At 43.8% G+C, this 24,899-nt stretch overlaps 1 protein-coding gene and 1 pseudogene across 1 annotated transcript in view; one reads left to right on the top strand and one right to left on the bottom strand.

The window, feature by feature from the left end:
- Positions 1 to 24,899, top strand: part of B4GALNT3 (beta-1,4-N-acetyl-galactosaminyltransferase 3) — a 90,888-nt gene that overhangs the window by 31,265 nt on the left and 34,724 nt on the right. The window lies entirely within an intron of this gene.
- LOC119541878 lies at positions 12,062 to 12,413 on the bottom strand (annotated as a pseudogene).

Genomic DNA, 24,899 nt, shown 5'->3' on the forward strand with positions numbered 1-24,899 from the left:
GTGGGGATGTTCTAGGACCAGAGCCCAGACACCCTAAAAATATATATCTGAGGACAGTACTCTTTGCAGGGGGCCTCTAGGGTGGATGCTCTCCCCTCAGGAAGTTTGAGCCGGTGAGGGTGGCATCCTGGGATTGGCTTCCCTGATTATGGTCATTCTTGACTCATCCCTTTAGCCCAGGGGATCAGAGTTACCAGGCAGATAACTTAAGTAAATGAAGCAGGCCACGTGTATGTGCAAACAAACACTTTGCACGCGTTATGGGCACTTGATGCCATGGAGAGCCTGGCTCTCAATGTGTAGAACATTGCCCAGCCTGTGGTAGGCACTCAAAAAATATTTGTTAAAGGAGTGAATAAATAAAGGAGTGAATAAAGGTTTTATATGGCTCTGATTCCCATTGTCATTTAGTGTTATGGGCTCTGTTTTGACAGCTTTCCCTGTTTTTCAAGAGAAGCCCTCTTTAAGGATCCTCATTTTCTCCTCAATTCTTTGGACCTTCTTTCCCCCTTAGTCACAATCATCCCATGCATGCTGAAATATTGAAATATTTTTTCATTTTTTTTTTGTTGAGATATATTCACATACCATACAATCATCCCTGGTGTTCAATCAACTATTCACAGTACCATCACATAGTTGTGCATTCATCACCCCAATCTATTTTTGAACATTTTCCTTATACTAGAAAGAATCAGAATAAGAATAAAAAATACAAGTAAAAAAGAACACCCAAATCATCCCCCCCATCCCACCCTATTTTTCATTTAGTTTTTGCCCCCATTTTTCTACTCATCCATCCATCCACTAGATAAAGGGAGTACGATCCACAAGGTTTTCACAATCACACTGTCACCCCTTGTAAACTACATTGTTATACAGTTGTCTTCAAGAGTCAAGGCTACTGGGTTGGAGTTTGGTAGTTTCAGGTATTTACTTCTAGCTATTCCAATACATTAAAACCTAAAAAGTGTTATTTATATAGTGCATAAGAATGTCCACTAGAATGACCTTTCGACTCCATTTGAAATCTCTCAGCCACTGAAGCTTTATTTCGTTTCATTTTGCATCCCCCTTTTGGTCAAGAAGGTGTTCTCAATCCCACGATGCTGGGTCCAGATTCATCCCTGGGAGTCATATCCTGCATTGCCAGGGAGATTTACACCCCTGGGAGTCAGGTCCCATGTATGGGGGAGGGCAGTGAGATCACCGGCCAAGGTGGCTTAGTTAGAGACAGAGAGGGCCACATCTGAGCAACAAAGAGGCACTCAGGGGGAGACTCTTAGGTACAATTATAAGCAGGTTTAGTATAGACTCTGTGTTGACAGCTTGCCCTATTTTTCAAGACAAGACTTCTTTGAGGATCCTTGTTTTCTCCTCAGTTCTTTGGACCTTCTTTCCCCCTTAGTCGCAGTCATCCCATGTGTGCTGAAATATTGAAATATTTTTATTCTGGGAGGTTAATAGCTGTTGCCCTGAATCCCTCAAGTGCCCACCCCTGGACCTTCCAGACCTCCAGATACTGCAGCAATCCAAGGGGCCAGGCCTGGCCATCCGTGGGTCTCCAGGACACTGCTCCATTGCTGGAGCTGGCATCCATTCCAAGTGGTCAGTGTCCGTGCTATGGAGCTGGCTAAGTATTTTGACTCATGCCCAGCTAGACCTGAGTTTGAATACTGGTTCCATTTTTTACTTAGCTGAGATTCCTTTCAGATTAACTTTCCTATTCCATAAAATAGGAATAATACTATTCCATCCGCAGGGTCATGGTGAAGAGTAACTGAGAGATTGCTATTATTGTTATTGTATTATTTTACACACTGTAAGCAGGAAAGCAGCACTCCTTCTTACCTTATCTCTATATAGGGGCTTAGAGAAGTAGGGGTCAGAGAACTCGAGGCTGGGGATTGCACAGATGACATGACTCAGGGAGTCCCAAAGTTGCTGGGGCCCAGTTGGCTGCTAACAAATCACCAAGGGATACAGATCCCTCAAGAAATCTTAATTCAGTAGGTCTGGAATGGGGTCCAGGAATCATTATTTTTACCAGAAGCCCTTAGGTGATCCTGATTGACAGTTGAATCTTGGAACCATCCTATTTGTGTGTCAAGGGCAGGGGCCTCTTCTGCCTCTCCCCACAGGATCCAGTGTGGTGCTTTACCGGTGTGAACCAATGAGGGCCTTTTGGCTGGGGGCTTCCCTGCACCCTTTGCTGCCGTCTCTGGCAGACCCCATCCCATCCTCCAGATGGAATTTAGGCCTCTCTGGGGACTGAGAGCAAAGGACCAGGGAGAACAAGCCTGAGCATCTTCTTGGGCTTCAGGATACGCCAGACACTTGGTGTGAGGATTGGGTTTCCTTCCCAGGAGGGGGAGATCCGGTCTAGGCAGATTAGCTTGTTTACGAGTGTTTTCTCCATCACATACCCCCAGGGCATGGACCCAGTTGGCTGACATTGTACAAACCACCTGTTAACACGGCTTCCTGTGTCCTGAGCTGGGCCCCAGCACCCTCCTGCCCTTGGTCCAGCCCTCTGATTTGCAGCAGCTGTCACTGAGCTCCCCTTCTGCCTTGGCAGCTGCACTCGTTGCCTCCTAATTATACCCTCCCGGGCCTCCCTTGGAGGTGAAATATTACATCACAGCCTTAGGGGTTCCACTCCCAGCATTGCATGCATTCCAAATGATAAGGATATGGAAGATGGCACAGGGATATGGGGCTGAGAGACAGATGTTAGGAGATAGGTGGAGATTAGGAAGAGAAGGAGAAATGAGGGCAGAGAGGAAGTGCTAGAGAAAGGGTCAGGAGAGAGAGGCCAAGAAAGAAAGACATAAGGAATGAGAAGTTAAACCCTGAGAATGCAATGAAGTGAAGAGAAGGGGAATGGTGTTCTTGGCATGGGTGTTCAGCATGATCTTCATCATCATTTCAGGAGTGACATCTATGAGGACCCTTCCCTTTTTTTTTTAATTCAGTTTTATTGAGATATATTTATATACCCATATAATCATCTGTGGTGTACAATCAGTTGTTCACAGTACCATCATATAGTTGTACATTCATCACACATCTAGTTTTTGAACATTTTCCTTGTACCAGAAAAAGTAAAAATAAGAACAAAAAATAAAAGTAAAAAAGAACACCCAAACCATCCCCCCCCCACCCTATTTTTCATTTAGTTTTTATCCCCATTTTTCTACTCATCCATCCATATGCTGGATAAAGGGAGTGTGATCCACAAGGCTTTCACAATCACACTGTCACCCTTGTAAACAGTTTGATAGTTGCAATGCATTGAAACCTAAAAAGGGTTATCTGTATAGTGCATAAGAATGCCCACCAGAGTGACCTCTTGACTGCATTTGGAATCTCTCAGCCACTGAAACTTTATTTCATTTCACATCCCCCTTTTGGTCAAGAAGATGTTCTAATCCCACAATGTTGGGTCCAGATTCATCCTCTGGAGTCATAACCTGCATTGCCAGGAGATTTACACCCCTGGGAGTCAGGTCCCACGTAGCAGGGAGGGCAGTGAGATCACCTGCCGAGGTGGCTCAGTTAGAGAGAGAGAGGGCCACATCTGAGCAACAAAGAGGCACTCGGGGGAGACTCTTAGGCACAACTATAAGCAGATTTAGCCTCTCCTTTGCAGTAACGAGCTTCATAAGGGCAAGTCCCAGGATAGAGGGCTTGGCACACCAAACCGTCAGTTCTCAATGTTTTTGAGAACATCAGCGACAATCCAGGTGAGGAAGTCCAATACCTCCATGTTTTCTCCCAGCTCCTCAGAGGGGCACTGCATATATATTTTTATTTTCTGCCCAAATTACTTTGGGATGTGTTGCTATTTCACACTAACCTATTCACACCTACCAGGTCTCACTTTCCTTTTTGTTTAAGTAAATCCCTGAGTAGGAACTCCGAGACGGATGCAGTGACCTACTGACAGGCAATAGGTAGGAAGTTTGGGGGTTTGTGTCACTGGCTGATTTGGATCTTAGGGGACTGTAGGGAGTGTGTGACCAGGGTCTCCCCAGTTGAACACCTCAGCCTTGCGTACCTGTCCTCTCTCACCACCACACACATCCACCACCTCCAGAGTGACCACACCCTGCAATCTCCAATCTCCACCAGCCAGGACTGCCCCACTCACACCCTCTGCTTCCCTAAGCTGCCGCCTCCCTCCAGGAAGCTGGCGTTTCCTGGGAGCTGTGACTTTTCCAAATCCTCCACCAGCTCTTGCTCAGAGCATTTTTCCTGCCTGTATCTCAGATTTCTGGCCTGAAACTTGAACCTCATGCTCACTGCTCACAGCTCCTTGCTGTGAAGAGGTGAATTAATGTTTTTAGGGCACTGGGAGCTTGTCAGATGAAATGTGCTGAAGTCGGCTCCCCGCCCCCTCAAACTCACCTTCACTTCTGAGAGAGATAAGCCCTTGCTTACTCCCAAACAACTCACTTAAGGTGAGAGAGCCTCATGACCTCAATTCCCTAATTCACTGACTTTAACAACCCTCACCCTACCCACCTCTGCAGCATTTGACACTGCTGACCACCTACTTCCATCCTTTTACAATTATGAAAGTAATGCGTGCTCATGGCAAAAGAAAAAAAAAGGAAGAAAGAAATCCAACACCATAGTCTTGAATTTAGGTAACAAAATAAAAGCCACTAGTCCCCTCACCTCCACATACAAACATGAAGTTTGCCTTGAATGCAGTCCCCACCCCCTGCATCCCCTTCCACCTGTGCTGCATGATGCAAACAGATTTGTTTGCTGCTCCTCTTTGTGGTCAGAAACTGTTCATCTCTGTACCTTCATTTGGACACAGTGCCTAGCACATTGTCGGCGTTCATTAACTATATGTTGACAGAGTACATGAATAAATAAGTGTGCTAAACCTAAGAAAGTTGGGCTTAATCAGAAGGCTAGCATTCAAATCCCAGCTCTGCCACTTACTTGCTGGGTGAACCTAGAACAATCAACCTTTCTCTGAAACTCATTCTTCACTCTTAAAATTGGGATAACAAGACATGCCCTCCTTGCCACCCCATGGGGTTCTCGTGAAATCAAATAGGATCGTGTCCACAGCAGCACCAGAACAGTGCCTGATGCAGAGTGAGTCTTCAATAAACACTTGTTGAATCAGATTCCGAAGGGACCCAGCATTCCTTCTCTCTCTCCAGTCCGGCATAGCTGGCCCTCTGCTGTTGAATGTTCCAGTAAGTGGCAAGGAGAAAGGCAGGAAGGGAGCTGGGAGTGATGGGATCTGGGTGGTTAGTTTGAGAAGAATGAGAGAATGGATTTTAGGCTTAGACAGGATGTTTCCTGTGGGAGATGTGAAACACCACTTGCTCCCTCTTCCCTGGATCTCTACCCTCCGTCCCGTATAAGGGACTCAACTTTTTTCATCATGACCTACCAAAAAAATATACTTCAGATCACTATAGAGTGCACACACATTATAAATAAAACTGGAACAAAAATCTAGCAGCATAGTCATTACTCTATCTGTGGTGACTGTGATATTTTTCTGTCATTTTCTTTAAAGATACTGTTTGCGGACCCACTAAATTGATTTCATGGACCACTGGTGGGTTGTGAACCTCAGTTTGAAAAACTGCTCAGCAACTACACTTGAAGTTTTCTTTCGCTTCCATTCAGCTACATGTCATTAGCCCCAGTTATCAGTTGAGGAAACTGAGGCTCAGCGAGGATAAGTGTTTGTCTGGGATGCCCGCCTAATATGTGGCAGAGCCAAGAGTCTCAGTCGAGGCTGTTGGACTCCAGAGCCGGAGTCATGTTTCTTCCTCTGGCACTTTGCCTGGGGCTCTGCCAGCCTCTCAATGGGCCATTCATCAAGGATCATTCGATGTGGCCTGTTTCTTTGTACCCCAGGATATTTGGCCAAGGTGACAGCTAAGACTGCATCATATCATTAAGCGGAGCAGACAGCCAGCCTTAGACAATACGACTTTAATGCCTCCTCTCCCACAACCCCCAACATACAGAGTTGGTTGTAGAGAAAAAGTGCAGTAGGATTAATGTGCTGCCCGATGGCCCAAGACCAGATAAAACACAATCCTATTTGGCCATCTCCAGCAGAGACAAGAGACAGCTTCGCCCAGGGCTCCTGTCTTCCATGTCCACAGAGAGGGAGAGGTGGGTGTGAGGACTGTGCCGTCTTATCTTACCTCTTCCCCTCCGTCCTTTGGATTCTCATAGGAAGAAATTGGGGGAAATTGCAGGAATCAGTGGCTACCTAGGCTCTCGGAATGCTAGGCTACCCCATCTATAAAGACAGATCTCCACGTCCAAGACTGGGAATCCTGATTTTATAAGGGATGGAGTAAGCAGAAATCGAGTGTCAAAAAGGGAAGGAGGGAAGTTGAAGAAAGGTAATTTGAGAAGAAAAGATGGGTTTGATAAAGAAGGGAGCTGAGGAAGACCAGGAGTGCAGGCAAAAGAGAATTTCCAGAAAAGGCTATTCCTGCAGCCGTAGGCCTCTTATATCTGTGACACACTAAAAGCTGCCAGGAGACGCTGATGGTGATTATGAGTTTTATGGGCAGAATGGGGCAATAAAAGGGGTTGTTCCACTCCTGGTTATAAACTCACAGGCGGTGGGAGTGGAGGGGAGGCGGGGTTGGGTGCCCTTACCTTAGAAATGATGGCTGTTGAGATGAGGGGAAGCAAGCTGAGGCAGCAGGCAAAAATGTCTTGCCCAGATAGTCTTTTCCCCAATCTGTGACAAGCAGTGGGTCACTGGTAGTATTATCATACAAAGACTGTTGTTACATTAGGTTTGTTTTTGAAATCTCGTCTATTTCATATTGGAAACTAACAAGCAGAACTGGTTTGAAGGGATCTTAGCACTTTATTCCTTCATAGTCCTCAAATCTACACACCCCCCAAAAATATTTATATATAATGTTTGTTTGTTTTCCATTGATTTCTGCAATATCCTGGAAAGAGCAATGGTTGTTTATTATTATCCCATGACATGAAACTAAAATGGAAAATGGCTCACCTCTCACTGAAGGTGGCAACAGGGATGAGTGATAGAACTGGGATGAAAATCTAGGTCTGATTTCTAGAGTCAAAGTTCCACCTTCCTTGAATGCCAGGATTAGCACTTTCACCTCAGGGAGGATGTGGGCAGAGCCCATATGCCATTTCCGAGAAGCCGTCTTAGATTAACTCCATCTGGTTCTAATCACTATTAGTCTTTGTCCACTGTTTACTTACTAGTTTACACTATATTAACTGATAGCTAGCTGTGCTTTTTCCCCTAGGTGCTTTCTGTTTTTTACCTTAAATTATATACATATGGTGTAAAACATTTAAGAAACAGAAACCAGAAACTATACATGAAAAATTATTTTCTATGCAAATAGAAGCATGTATGTATATCCTCTGTGTTTTAATTCAATTTTTATTGAGATATATTGACATACCATACAGACATCCAGAGTGTACAGTTGTTCACAGTACCATCATATAATTGTGCATTCATCACCCCAATCTATTTTTTGAACATTTTCCTTGTACCAGAAAAAGTGAAAATAAGAATAAAAAATAAAAGTAAAAAAGAACACCCAAATCATCCCCCTACCCTATTTTTCATTTAGTTTTTTGTCCCCATTTTTCTACTCATCCATCTGTACACTGGATAAAGGAAGTGTGATCCACAAGGCTTTCACAATCACACTGTCATCCCTGTAAGCTACATTGCTATACAATCGTCTTTAAGAGTCAAAGTTACTGGGTTACAGTTTGATAGTTTCAGGTATTTTCTTCTAGGTATTCCAATGCATTAAAACCTAAAAAAGGTTATCTATATAGTGCATAAGATGCCCACCAGAGTGACCTCTCTACCCCATTTGGAATCTCTCAGCCACTGAAACTTTGCTTCATTTCGCATCCCCCTTTTGGTCAAGATGTTCTCAGTCCCATGATGTCGGGTCCAGATTCATCCCCAGGAGTCATATCCCCAGGAGTCATATCCCCAGGAGTCATATCCTGCGTTGCCAGGGAGATTTACACCCCTGAGTGTCAGATCCCACATAGAGGGGAGGGCAGTGAGTTCACCTGCTGAGTTGGCTTAGCTAGAGAGAGAGAGGGCCACATCTGAGCAACAAAGAGGTACTCAGGGGGAGACTCTTAGGCACAATTATAACCAGATTCAGCCTCTCTTTTGTAGTGACGAGCTTCGAGGTTTGTAAGGGCAAGTCCCGTGATAGAGGGCTCGGCACATCGAACCGCCAGTCCTCAGTGTTTGTGACAACATCAGCAACAATCCCCAGCTCCTCAGAGGGGCGCTGCATATATATTTTTATTCTCTGTCCAAATTACTTTGGGATGTGTTGCTGTTTCACAGTAACTTATACAAACCTACCAGGTCTCACTTCCTATTAAAAGTTTCATGTAATTATGGTATTTGAATGAACTGTGTGAGTTAAGTTGTTTAGGAAATAAAGATCTTGCACTAACTAAACATCTCTTCCCTTGGTCTCACATGGAATTTAAAGTTTTAAAAGGCAGTCAGTATTGTCCTTTACCCTTTGGCCCGATTTGCCCTAGTCCTAACCAATCTGGTTCATTCATACTGAAGTCTGGATTCTTTTTCAGCTTTTTTAACAGTTGCTATATGTGCTAATACTGATATTCATATCTGGTGAGTTCTAGCTCTGAGTTTCATGTGTCGCACAGATACCCAAAGTTCCAGGGATCGATCAGGTTTGTATACCCTCTTTTAAAAGCAAATGGAGAGTGCACACGATAGGCACTGCTCTATGCCTGCCTGTTTTTTTCTTTATTATTTCATTTTTATTGGCTTGAGTTTTTGTTTTTTAATTAAATTCAGTTTTATTGAAATATATTCACATACCATACAATCATCCATGATGTACAATCAACTGTTCACAGTACTATCGTATAGTTATGCATTCATCACCCCAGTCTATTTCTGAACATTTTCCTTACATCAGAAAGAATCAGAATAAGAATAAAAAATAAAAGTAAAAAAGAACACCCAAATCATCCCCCCATCCCACCCTATTTTTCATTCAGTTTTTTCCCCATTTTTCTACCTATCCATCTATACACTAGATAAAGGGAGTGCGATCCACAAGGCTTTCACAATCACACTGTCACCCCTTGTAATCTACATTATTATAGAATTGTCTACAGGAGTCCAGACTACTGGGCTGGAGTTTGATAGTTTCAGGTATTTACTTCTAGCTATTCCAATACTTTAAAACCTTAAAAAGGTTATCTATATAGTGCGTAAGAATGCCCACAAAAGTGACCTCTCGACAACATTTGGAATCTCTCAGCCACTGAAACTTTATTTTGTTTCATTTCGCATCCCCCTTTTAGTCAAGAAGATGTTCTCAATCCCACGATGCCGTGTCCAGATTAATCCCTGGGAGTCATTTCCTGTGTTGCCAGGGAGATTTATACCCCTAGGGGTCAGGTCCCACATAAGGGGGAGGGCAGTGACATCACCTGCCGAGGTGGCTTAGCTAGAGAGAGAGGTCTATGCCTGCTTTTTTTCCTTAAACTTTGTATATATTATAGATCATTGCATATCAGGTTATAAATCTGACAAATTGAGATATAACTCACAGACTATAAAATTCAGTGGTTTTTAGTATATTCACAAAGTTGTGCAATTCCACCATCTAATTTCAGAACATGTTTATCACCCCAAAAGAAACTCTACCCATTAGCAGTCACTTTTCACTCCTCACCCCCACCCCAGCCCCTGGGAACCACATCAGCTTTCTGTCTCTAAGGATTTGCCTATTCTAGATATTTCATTTAAATGGAATCATACAAGATGTGGTCTTTTGACTGGCTTCTTTCACTTAGCACAATGTTTTTGTTTTTGGTTTTTTTCAGAGTCTTAACATTTATTAAATAGACATAATAGTACCTAATCCATAGAACTAGTACAGTATTTTGAAGGCTCATCCATATTGTAGCAGGTAACAGTGGTTCACTCTTTCTATGATTGAATAATATTCCATTATATGGCTATACAATATTTTGTTTATCCATTCATCTGTTGATGTACATTTGGGTTGTTTCCACTTTGGGACTGCTTTGAATATTTATGTACAAGTTTTTATGTGGACATCTTACCTTGTTATTTTTTAATAACTCTGAAGTAGCTTGCCATTTGGATGTTCTATAGTTTATCTAAACAGCTTCCTACTTAGTCTAGACTAAGTTTTTCCCTTTTTATTAGTCTAGAGTTTTCAAATTCAAGGAAAAATACCCTGAAGTTAGGGAGCCCAATCTATTTCTTTCTTAACCCTTCTGCCCTCTATCCCTGCCCCTCTCCCTGCAAAAACCCCACATGTGTACACACATCCCACTGGCCTTATAAAGAAGTCACCACAGGATTTAATACACACTCACACTAAGTAACTGTTGAGTGGCTCTGCCTTGAGACAACTTGGGGCTTGACTCTCTTCCTAGAATAAGTTAACCACAGGTGAGAATGAAGACAGGATGGTGACCACCACGTTGGCCTCACCCAGAGAAATGGCTCTTAGAGCAGCCATTTACCTCTGTCTGCTCCCACTGCAGCCTCCAACCCCTGGCCAGCCAAAGGCACAACACTGTCACCCTCCCCACATCCTTGGATTGGAGGATTGCTTTGGATACACCCCAAATCAAGAGTTGGCTCTGGCTGAGATTTGCCTGGGGGAGAAAATTGCCTCCTTAAGTTTGGCTTTTGCAACTTCTGGCCTTTCTCATGCTTTCTCGTCCCATTTGCAGAATGTTCCCACTGGATGAGATATTGTCTGCCCTCCACACTTCTTTGTCATGGGGGAGAGTGTCCCAAAGACCCTTGTTTCACATTACCCAGGCCTAGGATTGCTATCTTCAGAGAGATAGGGGTCTGAATAGGGCTGCCTCTCAAATTGTCCTGCATCTGGGGTGTGATAGGACTTGGGGAGGCAAATGGGGAGCTGGAAACAAAGCTCTGTGGAACAAGCCAAGGATTTTCAACCCTCTCCCATGAAGAGCCCTAGATCAATGACAAGTGGGAGAATTGCCATTTGCAATCCCATCCATCTTTTTTTGTCTTCTTTCATTTGAATAGATTTGAGCCAGTTAAGCATAAGCCAATACTCTTCTTATAAGTCAGACTGTAACCCAATTGGTCTCTCTCATTGTTTTTAACCTCTAAAACTGCATGGGTACAATGTACTGTGGATGTGTCCCTGGAAAATTCTATGAAATTCAGTTTTTTTTTTTAATAGACTTAAATATTTTAAATGCAGTAGGGGGGTGCTTTATTAATTAAAGCAATCCATGATGGGTCCGCAAGCAATATGAAGTTTTCATTATGCATGTTTATCATCAAATCATAGAATGTAACAGTTGTAACTGTCTCCAAAGGTCATCATTTTACAGATAAGAAAACCGAGGGTCAGAGAGGTCACTGGGATCACAAAGCCAGGAGAGAACAGGGACCAAAACCCTGGCCTCCTGATTCCTGGGAACAATTGAATATGGCAGAAATTCAGTTTTGATTTTCCTATATTTTCATTCCTATCTCTTCTACTTAAAAATATCTTTATTTGACATTTGAAAATTCAAAACTGTTTGAAGTAAAAAGACTCTTTACAGAGATAAACATAAAAAGTTTAAGATGCTTACTTTTAAATTTCTTCTATGCCTATATTATATATACACATACATATACAAACTTATAGACATAAGTATATTTTTAAATAAACTTTTTATTTTAGAGTAGTTTTAGATTTACTAAAGTACTGCAAGGATAGTACACAAAGTTCTCATACACCCCACACCCAATTCCCCCATTAACATCTTATGGTAGTATGGGACATTTGTCACAATTATTGACCCAATAGCAACACATTATTAATGAAAGTCCATACTTTATTTAGATACCCTTTCAGATGTCCTTTTTTTTTTTTTTTTTTTTTTTAAACACAGGGACTTTATTATTATTTCCAACACGAGAGCAGGTCTTCGCAGGACAGGAGTGGGCAGCTCTGGCAGTGGGGGCAGGCCCCTACTTGCCAGTGATGAGCAGGTTCCACAGGACCATGATGACTGAGTCCCCGTGCAGGAACATCTTGGAGATGTAGCAGTCCTTGTTGACCGGCTTGGACTTCTTGCCCTTGCCGCTCGGGGGACCTCGGTCCACATCTCCTTCACGTTCTCCAGCACCATGTTGCAGTGCCTGTCAAAGGCCTTCACGCGGCCCAGGAGCTTCTTGATGTTGTGGCAGTTGATAAGCACTTGGGTGTTGTTCTTGACCAACTGCATGAGCACAGGGAGGGACCTGTGTTTAACTCCTCCTCCTCCCGCTTCTGCAGCTCCTCTGGGGTCATCTCGCTCCTGAGCTTGTTGAGGAGGCTCATGATGGTAGGTGCGCTCTGGCGTCTCGGCCGTCTTCACTACACCTGAGGAGAGAAGGCTCAGATGTCCTTTTTCTTTCTGTTCCAGGATCCTATCTAGGACACCACATTACATTTATTCGTCATGTCTCTTTAAGCTCTTCTTGGTTGTGATAGTTTTAATATATGTTTTTTAGTAGCTCCACTTTTGTAATATGTCAGCTTTTCCCCACGTAACCATATGTTTTGAACATCTTTCCAGGTCAGGATGTGGGAACTTTCTACAGCTTATTTATGTTGCTCCAGTGTTCTGTTGAATGCCTCTACCCCATCATTTGACACTGCCCTTGCCAGAGAGCCCCCATCTGACGGGGTCACTGGACCAAGGTGCTATCAGACGCTCCCCGCTGTGCCGGGGTTGTGACGCTGTCACTGTCAGAGGCAGAACACACGAGTGTGAATGCGCTGAGCTCTGTTGAGGAGCCAAGGGGTCTGCGGCGCTGCCGACACCTCACGCCACCCCTTACTCCACCGGAGGCTCCTTGCATGTGAGCATTGACGTTTCTGGTTGAAGTGCTTTCCTCCAAGAGGGTGGGCTTTGTTCTGGAGCCCCAGCAAAGGAAAGAGCTTGGTAGCAGCATGAACCACCCAGCAGCAGGCAGACCTCGCGGCATCCAGAGTCTTCCCTGTCTCTGGATGTTTCTAGCAGCAGCTGGGTGGCCACCTGTCAGAGGGCTTGAGTAGAGGGTTGGTATCAACCTGTCAAAGAACCTTCTGGTGCTCCGCGATGAGAACTGGAAGGGGTGGGGAAAATGGCTTAGCCCGTGGCCCCACGGCCAGTGCGGGCGGGATGTCTTCTCTCCTTGCCTCCTCTCTCCTGCTCCTCCAGCACCTGGACCACACCTAGAGTGCACAGCCAATTAGTATTAATTGCTGATGGGAAAGCTTCCAGATCCTTCACGTGGTCTCTGTCACCTCAGAAGAGCCAGTACCTAGTTTGAAACAACTTTTTTTATTTTTAAATTTTGCCTTTCTAACCCAGATTTGGTTCTCTGCAGTCCTTTGGAATTGGCCAAAGCCTCTGATCTGTCTTAAGCCCTCCCAGCTCAAACATTCACCACTACCCCAAGCCGAGTCCTTTCTCTCTGGCCTGTTTTACACAGGCCCCCCTAGATCAGAGCTCCAGGGTGTTATTCCGCCAACCAGAGATTACAAGCCTTCTTTTTAGGACAAACTTTCTCAGGCTCTGGACTTAAATAAACGAAGAAAAGAGTAAGGTGACAATCCCCTTTATCTCATTATGCAAAGCTCTTCTAGCTGTGAGGCTGACAGGCAGGTGCGGGACCCAGAGGCTCCAGGCTCCCAGAGCCTTGCAGGGGAAAGGAGGTTTGGCTGGTTTTTCCTCACCCAATGCAGGTAGCTCTGCCAGGTCCCAGCAGGTATTAGAGCCAGCCAGGCTCCCACGACACTGCTTTCCCCATTACCCTCCGCCTTCCAGCGCTTCAGAGTTGATGGACAACTTGTCCTGATGCCCTGCCGGGCAGAGAACACTTGCACTACTGACCCTGCCTTGCACTTTTGCTTCCGTCCCTTCAAATCTCAGACCCCATTTAGGAGTGGGTGGTTGAGCTTGTTGAGCAAAAGGGCTGACAGCTGAGAAGTACTTTGCAAAATGCAATTGCTTAATAATAAATGAGCGTTAGAAGGCGTCCTGGAGCCACCATGTTTTAGAAAACTCATGCGCACAGAGGACAGGAGAAAGGGAGGTTTTCAGGGCAAGAGGAATTTGGGAAATAGCACTGAATAAGAGGGGAGGGGGAGGCTTCCTGGGGGATTTAGATGCTACTCAAACCCGGATATGGAATAGGAGAATAAATAGCAACCTTGCTCTCAGGGAGTCTTTACTCTCCCAGATGCTGATTTCATCGACCCAAATCAGGTCCCTGTTCCTATTTGCTGGAACCTATTTTAAGAGAGTCTTATAAATATACAAAGGCGGAAATGCCTGGGTGGGGGGTGGCAAGAGGATGTGGTTCCATGCCAGGACAGGATCTGACTCAAATCACACCTTCCTCCTGGATTCCAGGCTATCAGGAGGGATGCCTCCGAGGTGGTGTTTGGAAGGAGGTGCTGAGAGCTGAACTGGGGTGTACTGGCTGTGACCTAGAGAAGTTTCCTTCAGCCCTGGTGACATGTGTCCCCGGCAGTGAAGTGTGCTCTGGGGCAATGAGGGCAGGAGGAGGGAAGCCAGGAAGCCTCTTCTCCACCTCCTTAGAGCCTCCACACTTAGCCCCATTGTACCCCTCGCTGCATTATATTGAAATTATCCACTTATGTGTCAGTTATCTCCTAGGAGACCTTCCCATTGACATGCCCATTGAGTGTCTAGGACAGTGTCTGTCCCATAGGGAGTCCCATCAGTGTTTATTGAGCTGAAAATTCACAGGTCATAGAGCTGGGAGAAATAATCTGGGTACGATGAGGTATGGGCCCAGGTGCGTCAGCAAGCTAGCTCAGCTCCAGGGAATCCAGCTCACAGCAAGTTTTGATGGGGTGGGGCACTCGAGGAGCAATAGAGGGGTGTCACTGTGTGGGGCTAAGATGTGGCAGCAAAGGGCAAGCAGGAGGGCACCAGATACCCACCTGGCAGTCTTGCACACGGCAAGTCTTTGAAGAATGGGTAATTCTACACCCCTTTGCCCAGATGCTGAGCTGGTTGCCTGCTGGCTTTGTAAGCAATGGAAATAAGAAGGCTATTGTCTCAACTCTTTGAGGGGTTGGTGTGGTCTTCTTTGGGGGTGAGAAAGCCCAGTGGGTGGGGGTAGCAACCCCCCCTTCCGGTGCTCAGGTTTCTTCCTGCAATCTGAGAAGCACTTTGTGTGGGGCAGGGGCAGGGGAGGGGCTGGTAAGGGGAGTCAGGCTGGGCTGAGGGTAGCTGTCCCTTTCAAGTGCAAGTCAGACTTCTTTTGTGAGCTGTTCAGCCTCATGCCCAAGGGTGCAACGTGAGTCATGTACTCTAATTGGTTTAATAAGTAAACGATCTTGGTACAAAGAGGAGGGGTTGGGTGTGAGCAGGAGGGGCAGTGCTAGCTGCAAACTTCTTGGTGTCAGCTTTGAAAAGAAACCTGTTGCCAGCTCTCTAGGGAATCATGATAATTAAACCAGGGGTGGAGATGCTTTGGGAAGGAGGGAGAATGGAGAAAACCAGAGGTTGGCGTAGGAGGAGTAGAGATATAACTCATTTCCACCCTTTTAAAGTGTACCATTCAATGGTTTTTTAGTGAATTTACAAGGTTGTGCAACCATTACCACTCTCAAATTCTACAACATTTTCGTCACACCCAAAAGAATCTCCCTTACCCTTAGCCGTCCCTCCTCATTCTCTTCCCTCCAGCCTCTGGCAATATGACATAATGTGTTGATTTGCCTACTCTGGACATTTCATATAAATGGAACCCTATAGTATGTGGCCTTTTGTGTCTGGCTCCTTTCACTTAGCATAATGTTTTCAGGTTCATCTGTGTTGTAGCATGTATCAGTGCTTCATTCCTTTTTATGACCAAACAATATTCCATTGTATGGATACACCACATTTTATTTATCCTTTCATCAGTTGATGGACCTCTGGCTTGTTTCCTCTTTTTGGTTATTATGAACATTTCTGTACAAGTTTTTGTGTGAACATAGGTTTTTGTTTTTCTAGGAGTGGAATTGCTGGGTCACATAGTAACTCGATGTTTAATCTTTTGAGGAACTGCCAGACTGTTTTCCAAATGCTGCACCATTTTGCATTCCTACCAACTATGTATGAGGGTTTCAATTTTTCCATATCCTCCCTATCACTTGTTATTGCCTGTCTCTTCTAGTATATCCATTCTAGTGGGTGCGAAGTGGTTCTGTACTTGTTTTTAAAATAATTTCTTCTTCTCTTGCTAATTAAGGTAGGTCAACATTGTTATCTCCATATTTCACTGATAGAAAAATTGTCTTGGGTGAAAATGACATTTTTTCCAGGTCACAGAAGTGACTTGTATGACAGAATCAGCAAAATTGAAAAACTGTTGAAAAGATATCCATGATATTGTTGAGGAGAAAAAACAAGTGTCAGGATAATATATACAGTATAAACGCATGTATGTTTAAAAAATATATACCCCTATCAGACTGGCAAAAATTTTAAAGATTAATATGTGGTGCTGATGAAGTTGCCTGGAAACAGAGACTTTTTAAACAATGTAGATGACAATGTGCATTGTTTTAAAAATCTTTTTGGAAAGTAATATGTCAGTATTTACTAAAATTAAAAAAAAATACTCCTACCCATTGACCCAGCAATCTCACTCTGGAACTTGATCTATAAAAACGTAACAACAGTATGTAAGAATATCTGGTCAAGGATATTTACCTCAGCATTGTTTGAAACATGGTTTGGAAACAATAGAATGCTCATCTGTAGAGAAGTTGTTTGTTAATTGTGATATTGCCACACCATGGAATATTATTGCAGCTATTTAAAATAAAATGTTATTTTTTGACCTGGAAAAATGTCCATGACATAAGTGAGAAAAGCAAGTTGCAGAGTAATATGTATATGTAATATGAACCTATTTTTTTTAAACAAAAGACTAATAAACTCTGTTATGTGTGAGAGCAAGGAAAAAGGTACTGAAGGTTGTATAACTGCTCACATTAGTTATGGTGCACAGGAAGAGTTTGCAATCAAAGCAGAGTAGTGGATAAGGACACAGACTCTGGAATCAATTACCTTGGGTTCAAATCCTGGATCTGCCACCCACCAAGCTATGTGGCTTTGGGTAAGTTACTTAGTCTCTTTGAATTTCAATTTCCTCATCTGTAAGTGGAGATAATAATAGTACCTACCTCAAAGGGTTGTTATGAGAATTAAATGAGTTAATGTAAAGTTTAGCACACTGCCTGGCACATAGGAAGCAGTTGATTGTTATTATTCGTAGTAGTCATTTTCTATAATGTCCCTCTGAACACGTAAATTAGAGAATGCTTAACCACCCCCCCTCAGGGAATTCTGAATCATGGCTCTTAAGTTCCTGCAAGCCTCTGGTCACAGCATTTTCACAACCAATCAATGCTCGACCTTGTTTTATGTGGTTTTCTGTTTAAAGCCACCTTATTTAATATATATTTATTGTTGATTCATTAACATTGAACTTCAGGCCAACAGCTCTCCAAATCATGCCTGAGGAAAGCTTATCTAACATTTATGTTCTCCAAAAGACACACCACAGCCTTCTTGCACTTAGCACTTCAGCACGATGCTTGGGGGCCATTTTAAACAGCAAAATCACCAACAAAAACACAAAAATGCAAAAAACGTGGCACTAAGTATACCATGCAAAGAAACTTGTTTACAGAATGAGAGCTAAATCAAGAAGGCAGAGTGCCGCCTTGTTCAGCTTCACTTAGCAACATGTCCATGGGGTGATTCAATGTTTTGTTGCTCTGCACATGACTATGAATGACTGAGAGCTCCATGAGTATTGATTTGGGGGTTCCGAATAAATTTTAGTGGGTACACAAATTTGCAGATACGGAATCTGCCAGTAATGAGGCTCGAGTGTATCGTGTTGAGCCCTGAGCAAACATTATTTAATTTGATCCTCTTAAAAACACTGTAAAACAAATACTATTAATATCACTATTTTACAGAGAAGAAAACCAGGGCTTAGAGATCAGCTTGCATAGCTATATACCGACTGTAGGATTCTTCCTCTTAGCCATTGTGTGGGATTGGATGGATCCTCTTTAACGGTGACGTCATCCATCCAAGTGCCTACTATGTGCTAGGCATAATGAACGAAATAGAATTTTGCTCTCATCGAATATATATTCTAGTGTATGTATTAGTGAAGTAGACAGATTTTATGCACAGACACACGTAATAGGTCAACTGGTAGTATGTGCTATTAAAAAAATAAAGTGATGGATTGAGGGTAGTGGGGTGCTATTGTAGATGGGGTGCTCAGGAAAGACCTTTGATATTTGAGCAGAGACCTGAATGAAGAGAGCCTGTGAGCTATGTAAATATCTGGAGGAAGCTTTTTCTAGGTAGGGGGAAGAGTTTGTGCAAAGGTCCAGGGGATGTTGGGAAAACAGCAAGGAAATTAGTGTGGCTGGAGCAGAATGATGATGAAGGGATATGAGATGAGGTCAGAGGATAGCAAGGGTTTACTCTATAAGGCATCATTAATAGGGTGACCGCATCATCATTGTCCAAATTGGGACGCATAAGAGTGAACGGAGGTGCTGTTAGTAACTCTGCCAGGACAACCAGTGTAAACTGGGTCTGTCCCAGCAAACCTCACTCCTAAGCCCTGAGTGAGTTGGGAAGGCATTGGAGGATTTTGAGCAGGGGCTTGACATGGTCTGACTTACATTTTATTGAGGTTGCTCTGGCTGCTAGACTGTAGGGTGCAAGGGTGGGAACAAAGAAATGAGGCAAGAGATGATGGTTTGGACCAGGGTGGTAGAGATGGAGGAGTGAGAAATGGTCAGAATTTGGATAGGTTTTGAAGGTAGAGCTGCTAGGACTTGCGGATGTATTGGATATGGGAAGGAAAATCGAGAAAGATTCAAAGACTTCTGACCTGGGCAGGTGTGGGGCTGGAGTTGCCATTTAGTAAGATGAATGTGGGAGGGGCAGACTTGGGAGGAAGAATCAAGAATTTTGTTTCAGATGTGTTTGTTTCAGATGTGCTACCTTAGAGATGCCTCTCAGATATCTGAGTGGGGACATGAGTAAGCAAATTGGATATACAAGTCTGGAGTCCAGGGAGGGGTCAGGGCTAAACATAGGAAAGCCAACAACATACAGGTGATATGCAAAGCAGACCAGATGAGATTAGTAAAGGTATGAGTGTAGATAGAAAAGTAGTCGACAGAAGGAGCTCTAAGGTGTTTAAAAGTAGGAAAAACGAGGAGCACCTAGCAAAAGGATTGAAGAGTGTCAAGTAGGGGCATGCAAGGGTATCATAACCGTCTACTTGGTACACTTCTATACTGTGTGATTTGGAGGAGGCAGTGTTCATGTGTTATGTGTTACTTTTATTTTAGAAAAAAGCTTCTTGGTTCCTTCCACTCTGGTCTCTGTGTGGGGCTTGGACAGGGCAGATTGAAACAACCCATATTGCCCTGTAAAATCTAGGTCTCCTTGGAGGCAGTGATTTACTTCTCTTCCCACACCCAGCAACTCCACCTGCCCAGAAACTCATGTTCTAGACCTGCTTCACCATGCGGTCTTCTCTGACCAACAGGATCTTCCTCTAGAGCTCCAGGAGCCATTGTTTAGTGCTTAATTGTGCACCATGCCATGTTACCCAACCACCTTGTGTATGTGAAGCAGAGCTGTGCCATAGAAAAAGCACAGAGGGAGGCAGACCTGGAGTTAAGTCTGGCGCAGTCACACATTAGCCGGATGGCCAAGCCCTCTGCTGAACTGGGCCAATTCCTTAACCTCCGTTTCCAACCCCCTAAATGGGGCTTCATAATACTTGCTTTACAGGGTTGTTGTGAGAAGTATCTGGGCAGCCAGGGGAAGGCTGGGGACTTTGGAACCAAACAGAACTACTTTGAATCCCAGTTCAGCTGCTTATCATTAGGAGAATGGGGATAGTAATAACTTACAGGGTTGTTGCATAAAAAATTAGTGAATGTGAACTGCTGGGCAAAAAACAAACAATTGTAGTACTACAAAAAACCAGCTAGTGCCTGTTATGTTACCTTGTCTGTACTGAACAAATGTTAGTTTAATTCATTCACATACTGAATTGATCTTTCCAACTGAATGAGCAGGGTGGGGGATAGAAGAGGGCAGAGCAGGGGTGCAATCCCAGATCTGTCTGGCTCTGAAACTGGCTTCTTTTTCTTCTTTTTTATTTTTATGTTGGTAACATATATACCACATAAAATTTCTCATTTTAACTGCTTTCAAGTATAAATTCAATGTTATTAATTATATTCACAATGTTGTGCCACCGTTACTACCACCCATTCCCAAATCCTTTTCACCCTCTCAAACAGAAACTCTTGCAACTTATAACACCGTACCCGATCACCCACCCAGAGCCAGGCAAAGTGGCTCCTTATACATACTGGACGCTCTGTAAATCTAGCTAATTGCCCACGGTGCTTCCTCCTTCCTCCTCAGTTCTACCAGGCTTCTCTCTCTTTTTAAACTTCCTTCCCGCTATGAGCCATTTAGTGCAGCCGTCAGAACTCAAATAAACTGATCCAAGAAGCCAATTTAAAATAAATAACAGACTGTGGAGTCTTTGTGAGAAACCTGTATCTGTTTTTGTACGGTAGTGAACTCCAGGGAAACCTAGCTCCGAGCCTCGGCCCACTCAAGGGAATATTTGCATCTTACCCTACAAATTGCCTACAACAGGCTCTTTGAAAAATGGAAAACATACTCCCCTAAGACCTGGGAATGCTAAACAGTTAATAGCTTCCCGAGGGTTTTAAGTATTACTAGGATACCGGCAGCTATCGCAGGTCATTAAATATCAAAGTTAAAGTGCAGGAAGCCAAAAACCAATCCAAATTCTCTGCGCCTTGGCTGCCTTCACAAGTACAAATAGGAGAAAGTTCCAGAAGCCATTAAGGTATCATGCAGGTAAGATGACAGTCACACAGATCTGAAAGGTTGAACTGTTAATTGTAGTAGCACGTGGCTCAGTGGTAATACGTTTCTTGCTCTCCATCTTTGAGCGTTTTGTAGCACTGGTTCTCGTTTACTTTCTCTCTCTCCCTCCCTCCCTCCCTCTCTCTCTCTCTCCCTCTCTCTCTCTCTCTCTCTCTCTCTCTCTCTCTCTCTCTCTCTCTCTCTCTCTCTCGTAAGTAACAGAGTAGCCTGTTCCATTTCTGGGCAGCTTTTAATCGGCTCATCTTCTTAGATAATTTTGATTTCCTCTTTAGTTCCCACCAGACTTTGTTGATTTGCTGGTTCACCAAGATTCATTAAGTCAAATCAGGCACTTTCTGGTTAAGTGACTGCTGTTTCCTAGCTCAGGCTCAGCAGCAAGAGGTGAATGAAGTCCAGCCCCTCACTCTCCTTTCAGCAGTGCCATTGACAGCTCTAGGAATGTCAGCACTGAACGTTGTCTTTGATTTGCCAGGTTAGGCACTTTCGTATTCTTGGCTTCCCCCGGACACCCCCTGCTTATGTTCTCTGCAGGGGAATTTCAAAATAGACTTGACTCGGTAATGTTCTGTGCATGGTTTAGGTCAGCTCTCACATCTGTCCAGGTGGGTGCTGGACCTGGGTGGAACTGCTGGCTCAGGAAAGGGGGCAGTGGAAGAAATTGCTGGGAGTGGAGACAGGGACAGAACTATTCCATTCTTGGAATGAGCTCTTTGTGCATCTTTAGCCAGCATTCCTGTTGACATGGCAATCAGTGGGTTAGATCCAGTGGTGTAGATCAGCTCTGTCCGGTCACTTTACCAGCAAATTAGCAAATCTAGTGAAGCGGAAGAAAAACAGAGGTCTCTGAAACTGATAATTTAGTGTCAGATAAACAATGTGATTATTTGGCTTGGGTTTCCAGGAAAGATTAACTATTTCAGATATAGTATTGCCAAGGTCAGAACACATACCCTGCTTTGGAGTTCAGAAGATGTGGTCTCTGGCATCAAATAACGAGTCGACTTAGTAAAATTCTCACTTTTCTATTTATTGCACTTTTCCCTACAGGCATAGAACTGGTGCTTTGAATGAATGGGATATAAAAACCATATGTTAGATAGTCTAGTCAGCCATCTTGAGAGTCCATGTTTCGTTGCATTTGTGAAGAAGGTAAGAGGAGACCTGCAGAGATTATTTTACGGCTTTGTGAAAGTGTGATGCTGTAACAATTACACTGCAGTCCGCTGAGCAGATTCTTATGTGTAAAGGTAGAAAACAAATAGATACTATCGACTGAACTGATTATTGGTACTCCTACTTAGCTTCTTTCCTACTGAGTCTAAATTCCTCTCTATTCTCAAGTATACTTGCATTTGTGCATTTATTCCAAAAATTAGTTGTTAGCCCAGAGAAAAAGGGATTTTTTTTTTCCTTCCATGTAGAATGTAGATGGCATGTCAAAGTAATACTTAATGTGATTTTGGGTGTTTCTATGTATGTCTGTTAAATATTTGTTAATAAAAGTGCTTCGAAAACAACAACAAAAAAAACAATAAAAGGTATTTGAATGAAAGCCAATAGTCATAATAATGATTCCTAAGCGCTGTTGACTACAATAGTTCTTGAATTTTTTTTTTAACCGAAGTTAAGATGAGTTAATGGACATCACTTTCAAAGGCTGTGTCAGATGATGGTTTTACCTTGTCTTTCCAAGGAATGTGTTTTGAACAATGACTATCTGTATGAGCCTGGAACTAACTTTTTTGGGGGGCTATTCTAAATAATCAGCTCTCCCATCTTCTACGTATTCTATAAAGTCTCTTAAGTATGGTGGAACGGGACTCTATGTGTCTGTGTTTTTAATACCATTGGTTATATCTGCATTTTATGTGCCCCTGCTTTATAAATATATAATGACTCTCAGACAGGTCCCACTCTGCTTTTAGGAATGAGAGTAACAATCAATTATTCAGAGTCAAGCTATTTTCCCATGGAAAAATCAGAAAATCTCATGATAAGACTGTCCCCTCCCCCATTATTGTAATGGCTCTTCAGGGATCTCTATCACCCCTTTCCACCATCATATGGGCCCCAACCCTAGGAAGGCCACTCTGACTTTTTCTTGGGAATTTGAGTCCTGAGGAGAGACACACAGAGGTGTCTGGAGCTGAGTCATGGGTGGCTGCTGAGATTCCAATCACTGCCCTGGTTCCCTTTCTGTGACCTGGTTGTGTGATTCTCTCTTATTCTAAATTACCTTTTGCTTGGGTTAGAAAGGAAGAAAGGGAAGGAGAAAGACAGGCAGGCCCCAGATGCCAACTAGAGCAAACTATCTGTGGTGAAGGTTCAGTGTTTCCAGGTGATTTTTGCTTTGGTCTTTTAATTGCCAATCTGCCACTGCTGCATGGTCACACGACACGTTAACAGTATATATTTTGCACCACATGCAGCTCACCACAGGAGTGCAAAACATCCAAAACGGTCTATGCCACGTTCAGTGAGACGAGTCCACTGATCACACGTTTGGATACTGCAGCAATGTTCCAGATTGCTCTAAAACGTTCTAAATGCTTACCCTGAGTTTCTGTGCCTACCTCATAGTAGACTGGTAACCACCAGTTTGCAGATCAGTAGTGACACCGTGCTGGAGGTTTCAGGGGCCCAGGTAACTTAACTCCTCTCTGAAACTGGATGTGTTGCTACCATCCTTGGGAAAGCCCTCGCCCTGAGCACACTCAGAAGCCTTAGAGGCACCTCTGATTGTGGCTTTGACATCCATGCCTTAGCAGGTATCCATGGGGTGCAGAGACACCTTCCACTGCTTGTTAATTCTAAGAATGGCAGGGCCAGTGTCCGTCCGCTCATTCAGGCCTGAACCCAGAATCATGGCCAGAAAATATCAGTTCTATGGTGACAAACATGCCAGGGGCTCCTCCTTGTCATTCATTCACTCCACATATATGGATGACCCCATTTATACACTGAGAGTATAAAATCAGGCCCAGGTAACTTAACCCTTCTCTGAAGATGGGACATATTGAAACTGCTAATTTCAACTAGTTTATACAGTGGGAATATAATAAGGAATGAGACCTAGTTCCTGCCTGCACCGTGCTAGTTTTCAGCCCTTTCATGGGTTGGGCTTGGCGCCTTCCCACGAGAGATGCTCTCCCTGTAGCTCACTTCACTCCAGCAGCCACAGCTGAGCACTCTGCCATGGCACCCCGGGCTGTGGGCCGAGAATCCAAAGTCCTGCCTCTAGCCTAGCCCTCACCACAGGCTTCCTTTTGATATTAGTCAAATCAGGGAACTTACTGTGGGTCTCCATATCCCCACCAGCAAAATGGAAATGACACACAGGATCGGGATAAAAATAAGAATGAGACAAGAATATGAAGGAGCTCTCATGTAAAGACATCAGATAAATAGATTGTTCTGGGTGGTTGGTTCTGGGATGGGGCTCGCCCATACAACCAGGCCCCTGCTCTTAGTGTGGTCTAACTCTTCAGATTCTATTGAAAGGATATGGGACAGGGGTGGGGGTGGGGGTGGGAAGCAGTGTCCCCAGATTCCTCTCTTGGAAAACAGAGTTACTGTTACGCATGCCTTCCCTGCTCCATTCGTTGCCTCTCCTTCCCAAGAACAGGTTACAACAACCTCAGCTTGGCTTTTGCCAAGTCACGCCCATCAGACCTCACAGATCTAACTGCTGGCTGTCCTCCAGATCAGATAATGCATCTTACTTGTTTTCAAGCCTGATGCAGAACAGTGAAGGCACTCAACAAGATGCTTAAAAAAGTATTGTTCCCAGAGGAGACATCAGGTGGAGAGAGGGCTGGGAGGCTGCGGCT

The sequence above is a fragment of the Choloepus didactylus genome, chromosome 8, assembly GCF_015220235.1.
Source record: "Choloepus didactylus isolate mChoDid1 chromosome 8, mChoDid1.pri, whole genome shotgun sequence".
Lineage (NCBI taxonomy): Eukaryota > Metazoa > Chordata > Mammalia > Pilosa > Megalonychidae > Choloepus > Choloepus didactylus.